This window comes from Astatotilapia calliptera, chromosome 7 (genome assembly GCF_900246225.1).
Source record: "Astatotilapia calliptera chromosome 7, fAstCal1.2, whole genome shotgun sequence".
NCBI classification, from domain to species: domain Eukaryota; kingdom Metazoa; phylum Chordata; class Actinopteri; order Cichliformes; family Cichlidae; genus Astatotilapia; species Astatotilapia calliptera.
In genome coordinates, this window is record NC_039308.1 from 37,104,119 (window position 1) to 37,126,622 (window position 22,504).

Here is a 22,504-nt window from a genome sequence, read left to right on the forward strand (position 1 = left end):
AGGCGGCTAATGCTATCTACCGCCTGACTACCGAGGACAGTGACGTCATCAGCGAGAGACCGGTGACCAGCATCGCGGAGCATGACGTCCGAGCGGCACTGAGGAGAGTGAACACAAGGAAAGCGGCGGGGCCAGACGGCATCACCGGCCGTCTGCTGCGCTGCTGTGCTGACCAGCTAGCAGGTGTGTTCACTTACATCTTCAACGAGTCCCTGGCGAAGTCTGTGGTCCCCACATGCTTCAAAAGATCCACCATCATCCCTGTGCCCAAGAACAGCAAACCCTCATCCCTGAACGATTACCGGCCAGTTGCACTGACCTCAGTAGCAATGAAGGTGTTTGAGAGGCTGCTGAAGAACATCATCTCCTCCTCCATCCCAGACACCACAGATCCGCTGCAGTTCGCCTACAGATCCACAGAGGATGCCATCGCCCACGTCCTACACACCACTCTCAGCCATGTGGACAAGAAACAGAGTAACTATGTGCGAATGCTGTTTGTTGATTACAGTTCAGCGTTTAACACAATAGTGCCCTGCAGACTGTTCACAAATCAGAATCAGAATCAGAATCAGAATACTTTATTGATCCCTGGGGGAAATTATTTTTTGTTACAGTGCTCCATTTTAAACCAACATTAAGACAAGACAGACAATACGCTAACTAAGAATAGTACAATATATACATATATATACATACATACATACATAAGTCACTTATAAATAAATATTTGGAAAAGAAACATGTGTAGTTGTAGCAGCAAACAGTGTGTTAAGTGGATGCGTTGTACAGGGAGATGGCCACAGGCAGGAATGATTTCCTGTGTCGTTCAGTGGTGCTTTTCGGTAATCTCAGTCTCTCACTGAACGAGCTCCTGTGACTGACCAACATGTCATGGAGTGGGTGGGAGGTGTTATCCAACATTGTCTTTATCTTGGACAGCATCCGCCTCTCCGACACCACCTTGAGGGAGTCCAGCTCCATCCCCACAACATTGCTGGCCTTACGGATCAGTTTATTAAGTCTGTTGGCATCTGCGACCCTCAGCCTGCTCCCCCAGCATGCAACAGCATAGAGGATCGCACTGGCCACAACAGACTCATAGAAAATCCTCAGCATTCTCTGGCAGATGTTGAAGGACCTCAGTCGCCTCAAAAAATAGAGACGACTCTGGCCCTTCCTGTAAAGTGCTGTGGTGTTTTTAGCCCAGTCCAGTTTATTGTCAATGTGTACTCCAAGGTATTTATAGTCCTCCACAATGTCAACACTGACCCCCTGGATTGAAACAGGGGTCAAGTGTTTCCTGGTCTTCCTGAAGTCCACGATCAGTTCCTTGGTCTTTGCCACGTTGAGCTGCAGATGATTCTGCTCACACCACGTGACAAAGGAGTCGACCACAGCCACTCGACCACTCTGTCTCATCATCCCTGCTGATGCATCCAACCACCGCAGAGTCATCAGAAAACTTCTGAAGATGGCAGGTCTCTGTGGAGTGGCTGAAGTCTGTGGTGTAGAGGGTGAAGAGGAAGGGGGAGAGGACAGTCCCCTGTGGTGCCCCTGTGTTGCTAATCACCTTGTCAGACACACACTGTGGGAGACGTACATATTGTGGTCTTCCTGTCAGGTAATCAACAATCCAGGACACCAGAGAAGCATCCACCTGCATCGCTGCTAACTTATCACCCAGGAGGGTCGGCCTGATGGTGTTGAAAGCACTGGAAAAGTCAAAAAACATGACCCTCACAGTGCTCGCCGGCTGGTCCAGATGGGTGTAGACACGATTGAGCAGGTAGATGATGGCGTCCTCTGTTCCGAGACGAGGCTGATAAGCGAACTGAAGGGGATCCAGATGTGGTCTTACTATGGGTCGCAGCTGGTCCGGGATGAGCCTTTCCAGGGTCTTCATGATGTGGGAGGTCAGTGCCACGGGCCTGTAATCCTGGGGGCCACTGGGACGAGGCGTCTTTGGTACAGGGACGAGGCATGATGTCTTCCACATCACCGGGACCCTCTGCAGACTCAGACTCAGCATAAACAGTTTATGAAAGACTCCACACAGCTGGGGGGCACAGGCCTTGAGGACAAGGGGACTCACTCCGTCTGGTCCAGCAGACTTGCCTGAGTGAAGTCTCCTCATTTGCATCTCAACCTGGTATTGAGTGAAGGTGATGGGTGGGGGAGGGGTGTCAGGAATCTCACAGGAGGCAACATGTGAAGAGAGAGGCTGGCACAGTGGTGTGGCTCTGGATTCCAGGCTGACTGCAGGTGAGGTTGTGGGGGTGGGAGCAGACACTGTGGTGTCGAATCTATTGAAAAACAGATTCAACTCGTCGGCTCTATTCTCACCTCCCTCAGCTCCCCTGCTGTTGGTTGGCCTGAATCCAGTGATGGTCTTCATGCCCCTCCACACCTCTCTCATGCTGTTCTGCTGGAGTTTCCACTCCAGCTTCCTCCTGTAATTGTCCTTAGCCTCTCTGATCTTGTCCTTTAGTAACACCTGGACCTTCCTCACCTCCTCTTTGTTGCCCCCTCTGAAAGCCCTCTTCTTGTTGTTGAGGAGGGCTTTGATGTCCTTAGTCACCCACGGCTTGTTATTTGGGTAACAATGAACAGTCTGAGCTGGAACAATGGAGTCGGTGCAGAAAGTTATGTAGTCTGTGATACACTCAGTAAGCCCATTGATGTCCTCGGCGTGAGGCTCACAGATTGTTTCCCAGTCGGTCACCTCGAAACAGCCCTGTAGTTCCGCTATTGCCTCCTCTGACCACCTCCTAACAGTCCTGGTGGTCACAGGTTCCCTCCTCACAATTGGCACATAGCGGGGGGTGAGGTGAATCAGGTTATGATCTGACCTACCAAGTGGGGGGAGGGAGGAGGAGCTGTATGCATCCTTGACGTTAGCATACAGTAAGTCTAAAGTTTTCTCTCCCCTGGTGGGACAGTCCACATATTGTTTGAATGTTGGTAGTGTATTGTCCAGTGATACATGGTTGAAGTCACCCGAGATCACAATAAAGGCACTCGGGTGCTGAGTCTGTAGCCGAGCTATGGCAGAGTGGATAGTGTCACATGCAGCTATGGGGTTAGCAGAGGGGAGAACATAAACAGCCACCAAGATGACGTGAGAGAATTCCCTGGGTAAATAATACGGCCTGAGTCCAACAGCACACAGTTCAGTGTCCGGGCAACAAATCCTTTCTTTGATTGTTATGTTGGCAGGGTTACACCACCGGTTGTTAACTAAAACAGCAAGCCCACCTCCTTTACGCTTACCGCTAGCGATGCTGTCCCTGTCCGCCCGAGCAGTGTGGAAGCCTTCCACGGAAGCATTCTCATCGGGAATGACCTGGTGCAGCCATGATTCGGTGAAACACATCAGGCTACACTCTCGGTATTCCCTCTGACTCCGTACCAGTGCTGAGAGCTCGTCGATTTTACTTGCCAACGATCGCACATTTCCCATCACGATAGACGGCAGACACGGTTTAAACCTCCTCCTCGCTTCGAGCCTCCGCTGTCTCACCGTCACCTTTTTTCTTCTCTTCTGTCCTTGACCTCTGCATCCCCGATGTGTTTTCCTCCAAATTTCAGCTGGTACTTCTGCGGGCACTTCTGCGGGCCTGGCCAGCGAGCCGGCCGGCATCAGGGCGATCAGCTGATCTCTGGAGTAAACAGTCCGTGCGTGTAGGAGATGTGCCGCGGTCCCGTTCCATGATAAAAGTAACAGTTCCACGGCCACCAGAAGAACAAAAACTCTCTCAATCCACATGATTGAGTAAGAGATAGAAAACGGAGGAAAATACAAGTCAGAAAAAAAAAGAATACGTAAGAAAAAAGAGCTAAACTAAGAGAAAAGCAGGAGCGACTGTAACAGGCTGCACGCTGGTTGGCGCATGCGCACTTAACTGAGGGATCTGGGACTTAACAGCCGTCTGTGTGCATGGGTGTTGGACTTCCTCACTGGCAGAACTCAGGTGGTGAGGGTGGGCAGGTGCTTCTCCAACAGCATCACCATCAACACAGGAACACCTCAGGGATCTGTCCTCTCGCCACTGCTCTACTCCCTCTACACTTCAGACTGTGTGGCCACCCATGGCTCCAACACCATTGTGAAGTTTGCTGACGACACAGTGGTGTTGGGTGCCATCTCCAACAACGATGAGACGGCCTACATGGATGAAGTGAAGAATCTGGCATCGTGGTGCCAGGACAACCACCTCCAGCTGAACGTCAGCAAGACCAAGGAGCTGGTGGTGGACTTCAGAAGGGGTCAGCACAGAGACTACAAGCCCATTATCATCAATGGAGCTCCAGTGGAGAGGGTGCAGTCCTTCAAGTATCTTGGTGTCTGTTACACCCCGGCCTAGGCAACCGGCGTGCAACGTATGAATATAGAAATAAGAAAAAAAACACACGAGAAAAAAACTAAAGCTCTCCACCAAAATCCCAAAACGAAGGTGTCTCAAACGAAAATATTAACAAACCCATTCACAGCTATTTACAACAGACTATTTATTTACAACAAAACACCAAACTATTTACAACACGGGGGGAGATCGCGACCATGACACACTGAAACACAGGGTTTAAATACCTAGAGGGAGCAATCAGGAAAATGGACAACAAGAGGGAAACACAGCTGGGGCAACTCAGAACTGACGAGACAGGGAAACGTAAACTGAAAAGACTAAGATAACACAGACTTTCAAAGTAAAACAGGAAACACATAACAGTCACGCCAAAAACAACACACTGACAACACCGAAACGTAACAGTTCCCCCCACCCAAAAATCAAACATTTAACACCAAGTGAAAAGTTTGATCCAGACAGCCGAAGCCGATGAAGGCTGGAGCGGTCCCACTGACCCTCCAGCAGACGACGAAGGCTGGAGCGGCCCTGCGCTCTTCCTTCTGACTATGCTGTCTGTGTTGAGCGCTCAGTGGATCTGCGCTCGACAGTGCAGCCTAGGCGGAGTAGTCGAACACAGATTCACTGAGCGCTCAACACAGACAGCATCGTCAGAAGGAAAATTGATAAAATAAATTACAAATGTTGTATTGTTCGATACATATGCGTACTGAACCGAAAGCACTGTATCGAACGGTTCAATATCGATACGAACATCGTTGCACCCCTAATATGTATGTATATATATATATATATATATATATATATATATATATATATATATATATATATATATATATATATATATATATATATGCTACATTTCACTGTGTGTTATACTTGTATAACTATGCATGTGACAAATAAAGAACCTTGAACCTTGAACCTTGAGGAGATCCAGGTCCCAGACATCCAGAGGCACCCAGAGTGCAAGAGCCAAAGGACTAGTGATGTTCGATTCGTGAACGAATCGTTCAATACTCGAGAATCACTTTACTGACTCGTGAATCATGATTCACAAGCCCAACTGACTCACTGACTCATCCCTGTTGCTGTTAGCAAACTAATTTCATTAGTAGAAATATATCTAGCTTATAATTAAAATTGTGGGGGGAAAAACAACAGCCAGTTTCGTAACAAAAGCATTTCTGCTCTGAACTGGAAGAAAAAACCCTGAGTAGAAGCTCACATCAAGAAAATAGCTCCTCGGTTCAGAGTAGCATCGTGCTGCTAACATGCTAACAACACATTTGAGCTACTCACCCCCTCCCTTCCTGTGCTGAATCATAGAGCGAACGAATCACTCACTCACTCACTAACCCCCTCCCTCCTGTGCTGAATCAAAGAGCGAACGAATCACTCAGGACTCACTAACCACCTCCCTCCTGTGCTGAATCGTAAGCGTAAGCAAATCACTCAGGACTCGCTCACCCCCTCCCTCCTGTGCTGAATCATAGAGCGAGCGAACGAATCACTCACTCACCCCCTCCTCCTGGCTCACAGCTTCTTCTTCTTCTTGGTTGGCAACCAATGTTAAGGCGCATTACCGCCCCCTGGCTCACAGCGCAGTGAACATTTAGATGAGAAAATATATATTTGACACACTTAAGGAAAATACTAATAAAATACAAATAAACAAAATAAATGTTTATTAAGCAATTTTGATAGGAAATTGCTTAATTTTAGAAATGTTTTTGCTCTTTTTTTATCTATAAAATAGTTGTTGTTTTTTTTTAATCATTCATCTTAGCAGTGGGATTTACATGAAAAGGGAAACAAATTAAGTTTGAGTGGAAATGTAAAACCTTTGCACTCTCTGGTCAACTGACTCAGTGAATCAAATGACTCAAAACACCCGATTCACTTTGGTGAGTGACTCATTAACACTCGATTCAATAAAAAGAATCAAATTTACCATCACTACAAAGGACGACCATCAGAGGAGCAGCCGCGCCACCCTCCTAGAAAGAGCTGAGGAGAGCCCCAGCTGTGGGGTCACCCAACAGCCATGATCAGTGTTGGGGAGTAATGGAATACATGCACCGCCGTTAGGTATTTAAAATACTAAATATTCCGTTACAGTTACCATTTAAAAAGGTGGTATTTAGAATACAGTTACTTTGTTGAAATAAATGGATTACACGGCAGTATTTTCCTGTTTCATATTGTCGTGGGTCAGGACTGTTTGGGTTTTATTTGACAGCTATGTTCTGTTGTTCCAGGCGGCAGTGTTACGGTTGCCATGGTTACAGGGTGACGCTCTCTCTCTGTGACTGTGTGTTTCCTGGGTGAGAGAGTGCCTTTTTGTTGTTGTTGTTGTTGTTGTGCTAAACTAATAGGCAGGATGCTACAGGCATAGCCCTAAAGTAGCCTCATGGGCAGTGTAGTCCGTGCTGCAGGGAGAATAGACTGCCATAGCCATTATGTGTCTGTGAGCACGAGAAGGGAGAAAAAGGAGAGTGGAAAAAGCACGTAAATATAGAAATAACCACTGCAGCCAAGATGAGTGCCTGACGAGCCCAGTTGTAAGTAAGCTATTAAGACCCAACTGTACACCGTGTTCGTGTTTTCCTCTGAAACAATAAGCTCTGTCTCAAACTTGACCCAGACAACAAAGTAAAGCTATTTTTCGGCTACGAATCCAACACGAAACCCGACGTATTAGCCAGAGGTTTCTTTACTATGGTTCGGACCTTCTGTAATAGTAATAAATCACACAGCAATAGTACATTCATGTAGTTGTAAAAAGCATGATAATATATTAAGTAATCCAAAGTATTCAGAATACGTTACTCTCACTGAGTAACATAACGTAAGATGTTACAAAATACATTTTGGGGCATGTATTCTGTAATCTGTAGTGGAATACATTTTAAAATTAACCTTCCCAACACTGGCTATGATGCAGAAGCCACAGGGGACCCAAGGGGTCCAGGACCCAGGCCCAGGTGCCTGAGGCCCGAGGGCCCCCCACTCACCAGAAGGGGCTCGACCGAGGCCCTGGCAAGCAGCCACTGGGAATTAGCTGGTACATACCTGAGCGCTGAACCCCAGTGACTGAGAATATAAACATACATATAAACACAGACAAACAGACACACACAGACACAAACATGCATTCCCAGCCTCATGCACACATATACAAATACTCGCCACTTACCCAACATGGAGACAAATAGAGATGGACACTGTACACACACTCACACCCCCCAAACATACTCTTTACCCCTGGTCCAGTTACCCTTTAATATAATTACATAATTAAATTATCTACAGATAGCATTCATGATTTGTTAATATGTACAGTCTCCCTCTATAATGTTTTAGCATTCGATATTTTTATGTATATTTTGCTAGCTAGCTTGATCTATAAAAGGCAATTTATGTGCAAAATAATAAGAAAGTAAGGCTTTAAAATTACTAATGGAGTGCAAATTAAAATATTTGCATCCAAAATATGGTAGAGTAAAATGAGAAAGTAAGACTACATAGAAATACTACGAAAATACATTATTGGAAAGTACATTAAATGTGTACATCGGTAAATGTACTCAAGTTACTTCCCTACTGGCCCTATCTTCCTTTTGGGTGCTGTTCGGAACTGTAAAATTTATGCCTATAGGTTGTTTACTGCCAGTTGATGAGTTTATAAACTTGTAGCTTTTCCCTGAGGTTTGGTTTGTTTTCGCAGAGAGAAGAAAAATCCAAGGAAAACGGAAATCCGACACTACAAGCCACGTGAGAATATTCAGTCTGTGTGTGGGGCAGCAGCAACAAAAGGAAACACGGGAAGAAGGTGCTGTGTTCTGGACTGTTAGAGAAGTGAGTTTACGTTCATTGCACAGCTAGTTGCTAGCACTGCAGACCTTTGCACATCTATAGTACTTTACCGGCATCCAAGGGGAAAAAAAGCATACGTGGCCGCGGGATGTTGTTTAGCTCGAACTTGCAAAGCACACCTGATAGTTGGTTCAGATCGGGCTCAGATCACATTCACACCATAAAGCACTGTGGAGTTCATTTGGAAATGCACCAAGACTATCACCTCCAAAGGGTCTCAGGGCGGTTGTTTTGGTCTATAATTGAGTCAGAGTACTCTGTTCACACCTGCACTAACCAACTGCACCAAGACGGAAAACAATCCCGAGTTCAATTTCAACTGACTCATCACTGCAGGTATGAAAGCACCCTTAGAGTAATCTAGTTCAGTGCTTTTCTTAGGCAGGGAGGTATTTTGTGGGAGCTAGTGGCACTCTATCCTCTCCACTTGGTGTTCGCTCGCTCTGCGGTAGAGTATCACTTCCTGTTCCTGCTCAAACACAGTGGTGTTTCTGAGTAGCTTATCTGCTTAGCAATTTAATTAAAAACTAGAATAATAAAGATAGTATAATCTTCACATGCGTCATCCGAAGCACACTTTCTGTGTACTCACTACCTAATTTATAGCCAAAGTATTCACTCACTGTCGCTGTACTGTTTCGCTAGCTTAGCTTAGCTTAGCTTAGCTCCTAGCCGACTCGTTAGCACTATGGCTACTTCACCTGTCCCTCCTGCACTTTCCTGCTCATTGTGTCAGATGTTTAACTACTCGGCCTCCTTTACCAGTAATGATACCTGTAACAAATGTAGCATATTTGCAGCTCTGGAGGCCAGGATTACTGAATTGGAGACTCTGCTTCGCACCCTTCATTCACCTGTAGCTAGCCAGGCCCCTGTAGCTGGTGCAGCCGAAGATAGCGTAGGCCCCGCTAGCTGTTCCCCGGCAGACCCCAAGCAGCTGGGGAAAGAGGACGGCTGGGTGACGGTGAGGAGGAAGGATAGTCCTAAACAGAAGCCCCAGGTACACCGACCAACTTGTTCATGTGTCTAACCGTTTTTCCCCAATCGGCGACACACCCGCCGGGGGTCAAACTCTGGTAATTGGTGATTCTGTTCTCAGACATGTGAAGCTAGAGACGCCGGCAACCATAGTCAATTGTCTTCCATACCAGGCGACATTGAAGGAAATTTAAAACTGCTGGCTAAGGGTAAACGTAAATTCAGTAAAATCATAATTCACGTCGGCAGTAATGACACCCAGTTACGCCAATCGGAGGTCACTAAAATCAATATTGAATTGGTGTGTAACTTTGCCAAAACAATGTCGGACTCTGTAGTTTTCTCTGGTCCCCTCCCCAATCAGACCAGGAGTGACATGTTTAGCCGCATGTTCTCCTTAAATTGCTGGCTGTCTGAGTGGTGTCCCAGAAACGATGTGGGCTTCATAGATAATTGGCAAACCTTCTGGAGGAAACCTGGTCTTGTTAGGAGAGATGGCATCCATCCCGCTTTGGATGGAGCAGCTCTCATTTCTAGAAATATGGACAAATTTATTAAACCCCCCAAAATATGACTATCCAGAGTTGGGACCAGGAAGCAGAGTTCCAGTCTTACACGCCTCTCTGCAGCTTCTCTCCTCCTGCTACCCCCCAAAAAACCCATCTCCATTGAGACTGTGTCAGCTCCCAAACAGACAAAAAACAAACTAAAAACCAGCAATAAACAACTTAAACATAATAAATCACAAAGAAAGAACAATACAGTATCCACATCTGAACCAAAGAGTAAAACAGTGAAATGTGGATTATTAAATATTAGGTCTCTCTCCTCCAAGTCTCTGTTAGTACATGACTTAATAATTGATCAACAAATTGATATACTCTGCCTTACAGAAACCTGGTTTCAGCAGGATGATTATGTTAGTGTAAATGAATCAACACCCCCGAGTCATTCTAACTACCAGAAACCTCGAAGCGCAGGTCGAGGGGGCGGTGTGGCAGCAATTTTTCACGCCAGCCTATTAATTAACGAAAGACCAAGACAGACTTTTAATTCATTTGAAAGCCTGATGCTTAGCCTTGTCCACCCCAGCTGTAAAACTCAGAAACCAGTCTTACTTGTTATCATATATCGTCCACCTGGGCCTTACACAGAGTTTCTCTCTGATTTCTCAGACTTTTTATCTGATTTAGTGCTCAGCTCAGATAAAATAATTATTGTGCGTAATTTTAACATCCATGTAGATGCTAAAATGACAGCCTCAACATGGCATTTAATCTGTTATTAGTAGGGATGGGTACCGGTGTCCGGTGCCATCATCTGACATAAACGGTAGTAACCAGACCGAAAAGCAGCGCACATTTCGGTGCTTTATTTCGGTGCTTTTTCTTCCTGAGCTGTGATACACTTCTAGCCAATCATTTTACGTTTCCGAGGATAGTAGGCGGGGCCAGGTACGTACGTGCTGTTAGAGCAGAGCTACAGATTAAAAATGTCCAAGGCGAAGCGGTCAAAAGTCTGGCTGTACTTCACAGCAAAATATGCAAACTCCGCAGCCTGCAACAAGTGCTTTAAGCTGATACTGTCATACTGTCAAAGGAGGTAACACCAAGAATCCGATTAAACAGCTGGCGACGCATAGCGGTTTTTTTAAAAGCCGAGAAATGCGCCGTATTTGATAGCTTGCTGCGAGACCTCACACCGTGCACGTCGGGTGGGTTGCCAGTTATCGGACCCGGAGCAACATCCCCCAAAAACCTGAAGAATAGAGTCCTGGCCCCTAGCCCTGCCAGTGTAGCAGAAATGATGAGGATGATGATGGCAGCAGCAGCCATTCTTCTCTGCGTGAGTAGCTTCATGTTGTTCGTGTGTAATTTATGTTGAGTAGGCTAACCACGTTATTACATTAATGCATGTAAGGTGAACTAGCAAACATCATCATAGCTACATGGGGCTGTCTTCTTGTTTGATGGCAGATACTCCCTTCACCCTGGCCAAAAAGGCTAAAATGACCAAAGAAAAAGTGGGAAACAGTTAAACATGAGAGGTTTAGGACAAAGTTTGTGTTTTTTCCATTGTTTAAGCACTGCTTCCAGCCAAGAGTGATGCCATATATGCCACATAGCTGCAGAAAAGGCACACATTGTTATCTTTTTACAAAAAAAAACAGCTGAACATGAGAGGTTTTTGGACAAAGTTTGTGTTCTCCATTCTTTAAGCACCGGTTCGAGCACCGTTTAAGCACCGGCACCGTTTCAAAAGTACCGATTTGGCACCGGTATCGGATAAAACCTAAACGATACCCATCCCTAGTTATTAGACTCAATTGGCTTCACTCAAAATGTAAAGAACCCACCCACCACTTTAATCACACTCTAGATCTTGTTCTATCATATGGCATAGAAACTGAACATTTAACAGTGTTTCCTGAAAACCCTCTCCTGTCTGATCATTTCCTGATAACATTTACATTTACAATAATTGATTACACAGCAGTGGAGAGTAGACTTTATCACAGTAGATGTCTTTCTGAAAGCGCTGTAACTAAGTTTAAGAATATAATCCGCCCACTGTTATCATCTTCAATGACCTGTACCAACATAGAGCAGAGCAGCTATCTGAACGCTACCCCAACAGAGGTCGATTATCTTGTTAATAATTTTACCTCCTCACTACGTATGACTCTGGATACTGTAGCTCCTGTGAAAACTATGGTCTCAAATCAGAAGTACCTGACTCTGTGGTATAATTCTCAAACACGTAGCCTAAAGCAGATAACTCGTAAACTGGAGAGGAAATGGCGTGTCACAAATTTAGAGGATCATCATTTACCCTGGAGAAATAGTTTGCTGCTTTATAAGAAAACCCTCCGGAAAGCCAGAACATCTTACTATTTGTCACTGATTGAAGAAAATAAGAACAACCCCAGGTTTGTCTTCAGGACTGTAGCCAGGCTGACAAAAAGTCAGAGCACTGTTGAGCCAACCATCCCTTTAACGTTAACTAGTAATGACTTCTTCTTCACAATGAACTTCTTCACAAATAAAATTTTTATCATTAGAGACAAAATTACCAGTAATCATCCAACAGATGTAATATTATCTACAGCTACTCTTAGTACCATTGATGTTAAGTTAGACTCTTTTTCTCCAATTGATCTTTCTAAGTTAACTTCAATAATTACTTCCTCCAAACCATCAACGTGTCTTTTAGATCCCATTCCTACAAAACTGCTCAAAGAAGTCCTCCCATTAATTAATTCTTCGATCTTAAATCTGATCAACCTATCTCTAATAATCGGCTATGTACCACAGGCCTTCAAGTTGGCTGTAGTTAAACCTCTACTCAAAAATCCATCTCTAGACCCAGCAGTCTTAGCTAATTATAGGCCAATCTCCAACCTTCCTTTCATATAAAAAAAATCCTTGAAAGAGTAGTTGTCAAACAGCTAACAGATCATCTGCAGAGGAATGGTGTTACGGCCCTAGCAGGGCCTCCTCCTGAAGGTGCCTGTGTGGGCGTGTCCCACCACCTCTTCTGCCTGAGGTGCCACCTTTCCCTGTTACACAGCTGACTCACATCAGTAATTAAAAGTATTTAAGCCCAGGGAAAGGTGAGCTCTGGGCCAGAGTGCCATTTTGTGTGGTGTTTGCAGCTAGTGAGCTGTGTGTGTTTTGTGGTGTTTGCAGCTAGTGAGCTGTGTGTGTTTTGTGGTGTTTGCAGCTAGTGAGCTGTCTGTGTTTTGTGGTGATTGCAGCTAGTGAGCTGTGTTTGTGGTTTCCAGCTAGTGAGCTGCGCTTTCCTTTTGACTTTGCTTTATTGACCAACGCCTGAGTTTTGTTTGTTTTTCTTAAATGGTGATAGCGGCTTGTCCGTCTCTCTTAGTTGAGCTACTTTAATAAAACTCTTTGATTTAACCCTTTTGCCTCCTTGACTCCTTTTTCTGACCCGGTCACTTTTGTTACTTCCCCCTCCCCGCCTAGACCCCTCAGGGGAACGTAACAAGTGGGGGCTCGTCCGGGATCGTTGAAAAGGGTGTTTTGAGTTGGAATTGGTTTTTGATTATCTTGGGGGTTTTTCTTCGCCTTTAGAGGTTCAACTTCCCAGTTTAGTTAGGTGAGTGGGGAACGTAACAAATGGCTTATTTGTTTCAGTCAGGTTTCAGAGCTCATCACAGCACAGAAACAGCTTTAGTGAAGGTTACAAATGATCTTCTTATGGCCTCTGATAGTGGACTCATCTCTGTGCTTGTCCTGCTAGACCTCAGTGCAGTGTTCGATACTGTCGATCATAATATCCCATTAGAGCGATAGGAACATGCTGTAGGTATTACAGGTACTACACTGCAGTGGTTTGTATCATATCTATCTAATAGGCTCCAATTTGTACATGTAACTGGAGAGTCCTCTTCACACACTGAGGTTAATTATGGAGTTCCACAGGGTTCAGTGCTAGAACCAATTCTGTTTACATTATACATGCTTCCCCTAGGCAGCATCATTAGAAGACAGAGCATACATTTTCACTGCTATGCAGATGACACACAGCTCTATCTATTCATGAAGCCACATAACACACCAATTAGTTAAACTGCAGGAATGTCTTAAAGACATAAAGACCTGGATGGCTGCTAACTTTCTGCTTCTTAATTCAGATAAAACTGAGGTTATTGTACTCGGCCCTGAAAATCTTGGTATCTAACCAGATTCTTACTCTGGATGGCATTACCTTGGCCTCCAGTAATGCTGTGAGGAACCTTGGAGTCATTTTTGACCAGGACGTGTCCTTCAACGCACATATTAAACAAATATGTAAGACTGCTTTCTTCCATTTGTGCAACATCTCTAAAGTTAGAAATATCCTGTCTCTTTAAAAGTAGAATGGGAGGGAGAGCCTTCAGTTTTCAGGCCCCTCTTCTGTGGAACCAGCTTCCAGTTTGGATTCGGGAGACAGACACTATCTCTAATTTTAAGATTAGGCTTAAAACTTTCCTTTGTGCTAAAGCATATAGTTAGGGCTGGACCAGGTGACTCTGAATCCTCCCTTAGTTATACTGCAATAGACGTAGGCTGCCGGGGATTCCCATGATGCACTGAGTTTTTTCTTTCCAGTCACCTTTCTCACTCACTATGTGAGTTTTCTCTCTGGCTCTCAGCGAAGGCGGTCGCACTTTTCTCCTCTCCTCCTTTCCCCTATCTTCCCTGCTTAGCTGCTTATGTCCTTGTCTTGTCTCATGTTTTTTTTCACTTCCCTGGAACACTCTTTCACAGTCTGTGTCTAAAACCTAAAGAGAACTATGGATTTTATTAACTGGTCTCTGAATGCTATTGTCACCCTTTTCTCAACGAGAAGTCTGGGCTTGGGAGAGCCCGAGTGCCCTGGAGGGACTTTCCCTGCCGGGTACATGATGGACGGGTGGCAGAAATGGAGGATCGTGTGCCTGGCGGGACCGTCGGTCGAGGATGCTGCAGATATCTACCTATTCGGAACCATGGTAACAGGGTTCTTGCTGATCGGAGCTGGCTTGGCCCTTGCTTATCGGAGAATAAAAGTGGAACCGGCTGTTCAAACCCCCACAAAGCTGCCCGCTGAGATTGAATTGACGGGACGAGGTGCGGTTTTTCAGACAGGGCTCACAGACGGGAGCATGGTTGAGAGCTTGGAGGCGATTGCAGCTGCAGTAGTTACTCAAAACAACATCTCTGAGCGGATATTGGGATACATCAGGGAAGAATCCGCTCAAATCAACACCTATGGGCGGAAGCTGGAATACATCACGGATCAGTTGGCTGCAGTCATGAGGTCTCGGAATCTGCTCTGTGAGCAAAAGAGCGACTAGACCACGGAACTGAAGGTAAATAACATCATGGAGGAACTAGCAGCTATCCAACTAAAAAACAGCTCGAAATTCTCATGAGTTGTTGGAAAAGAAAATCGCCATCATAATGCGGCTACCCCTCCGGCGCCAGCTGTGGGCTCAAGGCTGGAGCCGAACAAACAACTCCCTGATAACGACTGTGTTTAGACTGTTCCTTCCCATTCCATGCAAGGCCACCTGTGTTGGCTGGGGACTGTTTACTTAGCCTGGCAGGGCGAAGAACGCTGTCTCAGCTGAACTATCCGGTTGTTCAGTCTGACGTCACTAGCCGTGTCTGGGTCTAAACTCCGCTGCAGGTCCACATATCAAACGATCACTATGGCATTACTGAGAGTTGAAAAACTGTCTAAAGTCTTTCATCTTTAATAAAATGATCAGCGTTCTGCTCTACCAGGTGTAAGAATTGAGTTTAACATCCAGGCATCCATGAAAACGGAATTTATGACATTTAACGGAGTTAGAAGTTAGCAGGGAGTTAGCTCGCTAGCTTCTATCTAAATACAATATAGCATGTCCTGACTGCGGGGTTTTGGAAACAAATTAAAACGTACAGCTCTGCTATCACTTCCAGCATAAATGAAGACAGAAAACTAAACAGCAGTGACGTTTGTAGGGTTACTGAAGTTGGGCTAGCTGGTATATAATGATGTGCTAGGTGACCGCTAGCGACACAGCTATGTTAGCATAATATAAACAAGCTAACTTTTTTTCCACTCGATAAAAGTTACCGTGAGTGTTCTCGGTGGTCAGGAACAAATGTAATCGCATGGCAGGATGCTGTAAAAGGACCAAACTTCAGCCAGGAGAACAACTGAGATAATCCATCCACAATACGAGGTTAGTCATTCATATACTGCTGCATAGGCTGGGCTGTAGTTACATCCTAAGGTTTTAAAGACTGAGCTTAAATAAATGATTAGTGGTAATAAAAGCCGAGGGAGGTCAACAGGGATCACTGACTGTTTTAGGAGCTTTTTGAGATCAAATAGAAGAAAATACATAACATTAAACATGTTAACAACACAAAAGCCATATTAAACGCAGACTACTTTAGACCCGGAAGTAGGATTCGTCGCGTCATCACTGAACAACCGGATAGACACGCATACACATACACTCACACTCACACTGATAACCACACACTCATCCCCCCTCCCTTTCCAACGCCTTCGATGCTTGTTTCCTGCGAGGGAACACGGCGGGCCTGTGTGCCGCGCTAGAATGGTAGCGCTGTGCAGGGCGGCTGCTGTGTTCGCTTCGGATTACTCCTCACCCCCCACCCAACCCTGTGGCTTGTCATGTCTTCACAATGTTGTGCTGTGGACATTTATGTGCTTTTTGTGCAGAGCAGTTTTTTTTCTTTCCTGTTCTCATGCTGTCCTACTATGGAAGCATAGCATGAGTAGGGGTCTCTTTTTTCCTCTTGTACTTTCCCCATTGTAGTGTACTGTTAGAGTTTGTATTGTTGATTGTCATTTATGCTTAGAAACATTTACTCACATATGCTTAGAAGTATATAATCATTTGTAGATTGAAAGAATGTCTCATCCTAAGAGGTCTGTAACAACTCTGTGTAGCATGAAGAGAGGAGAGATCGTATCTTCCCTTTTTGATTTTTTTTTTTTTTTTTTTTTTTTTGGCCTGTCCCGTTTGGCTCTTTTGCCATCAGAATTGTTGTCTAAAGGCAAAGAAAGATGCCCAACGGATTTACTTTACCAAACTGACCATCCCAGCCTTGCCGTAATGGTCCATTTGATTCACCTTTTATTGTTTATTTTATTTTCACTTACTGAATACGGGACAGACTTGACTGGGGGAAAGAAGGGGAGAAAGAAAGAGGGAAAGAGAAACAGCTGAGAAGAGGGACAGGGGAGAAGGGCAAAAGACAAAAACCAACAGAACGGGCAGAGAAAAAAAAATGCATATATCAATCACCTGGATCACCTGCTGAGAAAGAAAAAAGAAAGCAAGCAGAAGAGAACAAGAGTAATAGAATAAACAACATCACAATGATATATGGGAATATGACAGTAAATACTAAATGTTAAACATTATTGTGCAGCACATAAGATCAACAGAACACAGTGTGCTTTGAGGTAGGAGCCAAAAAGGGTGTAGTTTGTGGGTGTGATCACCCGTGTGTACACCTGTGAGCATGGACGCGCTTGTTTTTTGTTTTTTTAAAAGGTTCCTTCATGTAATAATCTGCTAGAGGGTGTGGGGGGGCCACAGCCCCGTCCTCCAGGGCGTGAAGCAGGTGTGGAGGAGATCAAAACTCCAGACATCCAGAGGCCCCCAGAACACAAGAGACCAAGGAAGACCAACAGAGGGGCAGCCGCGCCACTGTCCCGGAAAGAGCTGAGGAGAGTCCCAGATGAGGGCTCACTCAGCAGCCGCGGAGCAGAAGCCAGGGGGAGTTGCAGTGACGCGCCCGTGAGCTCCGCCGGCAGCCAGCCGTGCCTGAGTGACCGAGCCCCAGGCCGAAAGGCCGGGGGCACCCCACCTCCGAAGTGGCCCGAGCGAGCCCCAGGCTCCAGGCCCCGATAAGCGGCCGCCAAGGAGTGAGCCGGTGTGTACCTGGACGCCCATCCCCGGACACAAAGAACCACCAACGCACCGATGTCTGAGGGGGACCGCCACTGGCAGGGGAAGTGGTGGTAGGGGGAGATAGGCCTCCAAACCTTGGAGGGCCTGAGATGTCCCCAGAGAGGTGGCGCCTGACACCCAACCTGACATATAGACACAGACATACAGGCACACACAGATACAAACATCCATTCCCACCCTCATGCTCTCATATACACTTACTCCACACTCAACCAACGTGGAGACAGACATAAAGAGACGTTGTACACACGATCACACTCCCCAAGCGTACTCTACAAACCGGGTCTAGGTGCCCCCGCCCCTGGAGGGGGGAACTGCACCCAGACCCAGGTGGTGTTTCCCTTTTCCCTGCGGTGGGGGGAGGCAGACCGCCCCGACTCCGCAGCAGCAGGAAGGCTCCACACTCCAGACCGCAGTCGGACGGCCAACTCCTCCTCCTAGTCCTAGCCCCCCTGCTCCAGCAGGTCGCAGAGAACGGGGGTGAGAGAAGACTCCGAACCTCCCTCCACCCGCTCATTGTAATGTTGATGCATGTGTGTTCTAAGGTGCATTTAAAACCCAGGAGGGCATGGAGCTACCTGCCAGAGAGCAGCAGGTAAGCGCATGGTCCCTCCTGCTAGCCCTCAATGTCTGCGTGTATTTAAAATTGAGAGGTGGGCAACGATGCCAGGGGTGGGGTGTACACCCTGATGGTACTTTGGACTCCGTGTATCGTGCCCACCCCCAAGATCCTATATGTATGTGTAATGAGAGTGTGAGTAATGTGAATGTCTAAGTTGTGGGATAAAATTGAGGCAGAGGCAGCCAGAAGGGGACAGAGGGGGGGGGGGGGGGGTAGCCTCCTCTGCACCCTGGTGACATACCCCTACTCCAAGGCCCTGCATGTGTGGGTGGTTGTGGTGGAGCGGGAAGAGGGAGGCAGCTGGAGATGGTGATTTGATTTATGGTGGAATTAACATAGCTATGTCTGTTCTAGTCTGAGTGCTTTTCTGTTTAGATGACCTGCTGGACTTCCTTACCGGGGGGGGGGCCTTTGATCAGCAGTACCTCTCACACACACACACACACACACACACACATATCCACATACACAGGTACTCTTTGTGTGTATGTAGATGTCATATGTTAATGAACCTATGCATATTCATGTAACCTCAATAAAAGGATAGTGTACGGGAGAACGGACGAGAGCAACCGGGTCAGGCGAGGGAACGGCGCCTCTTCGGTCTCTCCCGTGCACGAGTAACATGAAGAAGCTTGCCTACTTGTGTTTTGCTTGTGTGTAATTATATTGTCTTCAACGTTCCAGCGAATAGGTTTATACTCTAAAACCTAACATGTACATTTCAATGTTTTTTTCTCTAATGCTACCAATCTCCGACCTGTATCCCCATGTAATGTTTGTGCTATATGTGTACGGTCGGGGGGGGGGGGGGGTCCCATTTCACTGCAGGGCAACCTGCATGTGACGAATAAAGCTTTGATTGATTGATTGATTGATTGATTGATTGATTGATTGTTAATAGACCTCTCTGCATTGAATCATATCTGTTATTAACCTCTGTCTCTCTTCCACAGCATGTCTTTTATCCTGTCTTCCTTCTCTCACCCCAACCGGTCACAGCAGATGGCCGCCCCTCCCTGAGCCTGGTTCTGCCGGAGGTTTCTTCCTGTTAAAAGGGAGTTTTTCCTTCCCACTGTCGCCAAAGTGCTTGCTCATAGGGGGTCATGTGATTGTTGGGTTTTTCTCTGTACCTATGAAGTGCCTTGAGGCGACTTTTGTTGTGATTTGGCGCTATATAAATAAAATTGAATTGAATTGAATCCTTTCACAATAATACTGAACATTTTTTCTTAATCTTGTCCACATTTGAAGTTTCAAATTATGTCACCTGTAAGGTGAATCTTGATATATGACAGGCATATCACGACAGATGCTGCAACACAAGGTCTCATCTCTCCCAAACAGCCAAGACTAATAAATAAAAAAAAAAATAAAATATTAAACACATATATATATATATATATATATATATATATATATATATATATATATATATATATATATATATATATATATATATATATATATATATATGTGTGTGTGTGTGTGTGTGTGTGTACAATATACAGTGGGGCAAAAAAGTATTTAGTCAGCCACCGATTGTGCAAGTTCCCCCACCTAAAATGATGACAGAGGTCAGTAATTTGCACCAGAGGTACACTTCAACTGTGAGAGACAGAATGTGAAAAAAAAAATCCATGAATCCACATGGTAGGATTTGTAAAGAATTTATTCGTAAATCAGGGTGGAAAATAAGTATTTGGTCAATAACAAAAATACAACTCAGTACTTTGTAACATAACCTTTGTTGGCAATAACAGAGGTCAAACGTTTACTATAGGTCTTTACCAGGTTTGCACACACAGTAGCTGGTATTTTGGCCCATTCCTCCATGCAGATCTTCTCGAGAGCAGTGATGTTTTGGGGCTGTCGCCGAGCAACACGGACTTTCAACTCCCGCCACAGATTTTCTATGGGGTTGAGGTCTGGAGACTGGCTAGGCCACTCCAGGACTTTCAAATGCTTCTTACGGAGCCACTCCTTTGTTGCCCGGGCGGTGTGTTTTGGATCATTGTCATGTTGGAAGACCCAGCCTCGTTTCATCTTCAAAGTTCTCACTGATGGAAGGAGGTTTTGGCTCAAAATCTCACGATACATGGCCCCATTCATTCTGTCCTTAACACGGATCAGTCGTCCTGTCCCCTTGGCAGAAAAACAGCCCCATAGCATGATGTTTCCACCCCCATGCTTCACAGTAGGTATGGTGTTCTTGGGATGCAACTCAGTATTCTTCGTCCTGCAAACACGACGAGTTGAGTTTATACCAAAAAGTTCTACTTTGGTTTCATCTGACCACATGACATTCTCCCAATCCTCTGCCGTATCATCCATGTGCTCTCTGGCAAACTTCAGACGGGCCTGGACATGCACTGGCTTCAGCAGCGGAACACGTCTGGCACTGCGGGATTTGATTCCCTGCCGTTGTAGTGTGTTACTGATGGTGACCTTTGTTACTTTGGTCCCAGCTCTCTGCAGGTCATTCACCAGGTCCCCCCGTGTGGTTCTGGGATCTTTGCTCACCGTTCTCATGGTCATTTTGACCCCACGGGATGAGCTCTTGCGTGGAGCCCCAGATCGTGGGAGATTATCAGTGGTCTTGTATGTCTTCCATTTTCTGATGATTGCTCCCACAGTTGATTTTTTCACACCAAGCTGCTTGCCTATTGTAGATTCACTCTTCCCAGTCTGGTGCAGGTCTACAATACTTTTCCTGGTGTCCTTCGAAAGCTCTTTGGTCTTGGCCATGGCGGAGTTTGGAGTCTGACTGTTTGAGGCTGTGGACAGGTGTCTTTTATACAGATGATGAGTTCAAACAGGTGCCATTCATACAGGTAACGAGTGGGGGACAGAAAAGCTTCTTACAGAAGACGTTACAGGTCTGTGAGAGCCAGAGATTTTCCATGTTTGAGGTGACCAAATACTTATTTTCCACCCTGATTTACGAATAAATTCTTTACAAATCCTACCATGTGAATTCATGGATTTTTTTTTCACATTCTGTCTCTCACAGTTGAAGTGTACCTCTGGTGCAAATTACTGACCTCTGTCATCATTTTAAGTGGGGGAACTTGCACAATCGGTGGCTGACTAAATACTTTTTTGCCCCACTGTATATGACTAATAATTTCCCAAACTAACCCAGATTAGGTCCATAGAAAAACCTAATTTGAGCATTTTAACAGTCAGTTAATAGTAACACCTAACAAAAAAGACAAGTTCACATATTTACTCAAAGACATGCTCGTTTTAGAGAGTTTCTTAAAACAGAGGTAGCTTAGTCTCACAGCTGCACCACTAAACCATTAGATATTGTTTTGTGGTGAAAAAAAAACGCTTAAACTACCCAGGAGTCCCTGTACCATAGATATATTTAGTCTCTTAACACCTACCAGGCCATAAGCACATCTAGGGTTAGGCTTCTGTTAGTCATATATTAACTCAAGCATTACAATTACAACAGTTACAACAAGCAGCAAAAGTCCCTTAGAGGTGCATAATAACTGAACACAAACACTACCCTCACAGTTTTTAAAACAAATAAATCCTAAAGAATTTTGGGGTGTGGCAGAACACAGTGTTTTCCAGGAGAGGCAGCTTCCTTCAGGCAATACCTGGGTAAATGTGTCATTACTCTGACTTCTAGATCAAACCACGCATGGGTGGAATGCAAAAGTACAGTTCATATGATTGCCGTGGCATACATATATAATATATATAACTAATCAACTGACCTATTGGTGGTTTGATCTTTAGGCAGGTATGCACCAACCTGCATATGAGATGTCTGAGATAATGACTTAGGAGGACTCATAGATAACTTTTGAATCAAACTGAAACCATTTTTAGCAAAGATGGTAAGGAGCCCTTTAGACCCCTGTTAGACATCTATTCAACAGGAAGCTTCTCAGTGGATGATCACAATGAATTCAAGTCTTATAGCCTGAAATAGCCTGAAAAGACAGCAAGAGAGCATTTGAAACGGATCCATATTATGACTGGCTTTTGTTTCATCATCTTTGTTTTTTTTCTCAGTTTGCTTTTTCATTTTTCATTCTGTAAAGACATTTTCAGCTTGCTGTTCCAAAAATTTTATAAACAGCAGTGGACACTAACTAAATCCTAACCCTATGAGGGTCACTAATGACAAAGCCGATGTTGAGAGCTTTG